Raw genomic sequence first — 674 nt, forward strand, 5'->3', positions numbered from 1 at the left:
TCACACCAATTTTCCTCAGGATTAATTTTAAGGCAGCTCTAATGTAGATAGAAGTGATACCATGAAGTCAAGGCAAGACCTTATCTCGTGGCAGGCAGAGAGTGTGAACACAGTGGTGCTTCAGCTGCTGCAGGATAACCCACTGAAACACATTCCCATTCCAGAAAAGGCCAAAGGCTACCACAGTGAGGGATGACATCCTTTGGGGCTGAGAAAAGGCATTTCAGTAAAGGATATTCTGTAATTGATGGAGATCAATTTTGTGGCTGATAGGGTACAATGGTGGATTTACCATTCCACAAATGCCAGCCTCTTTAACAACAGCTGCACAATGACCTACTTTAAAAAAAAAGACAAGTGAAAATTCCATTTTGGAAGACAGCTGCCTAGAAATTAATAATTCCAAGTTAATGTGGAGAGCCTAAATACTACTGCCTCAGGCACTTATGCCAAAAAGGTTAAGTACCACGTTTAATAGATAATCTCTATGATTAATTTATCAGAAAGAACCAAGTGGCTAATTTCCCCTAATTGAAATTTTCTGGCATGATAAAAAATTTTCATATATAATTCCACTTCTATTTAAATCCATTGTATTAACTTATTATATGAAAGCAAACAAAACTACAGTCTTGAATCCTGCTTTCTTCTTCCAGTAATGGAACAAAATACTT

Source organism: Geospiza fortis, unplaced genomic scaffold (assembly GCF_000277835.1).
Source record: "Geospiza fortis unplaced genomic scaffold, GeoFor_1.0 scaffold383, whole genome shotgun sequence".
Classification (NCBI taxonomy): Eukaryota; Metazoa; Chordata; class Aves; order Passeriformes; family Thraupidae; genus Geospiza; species Geospiza fortis.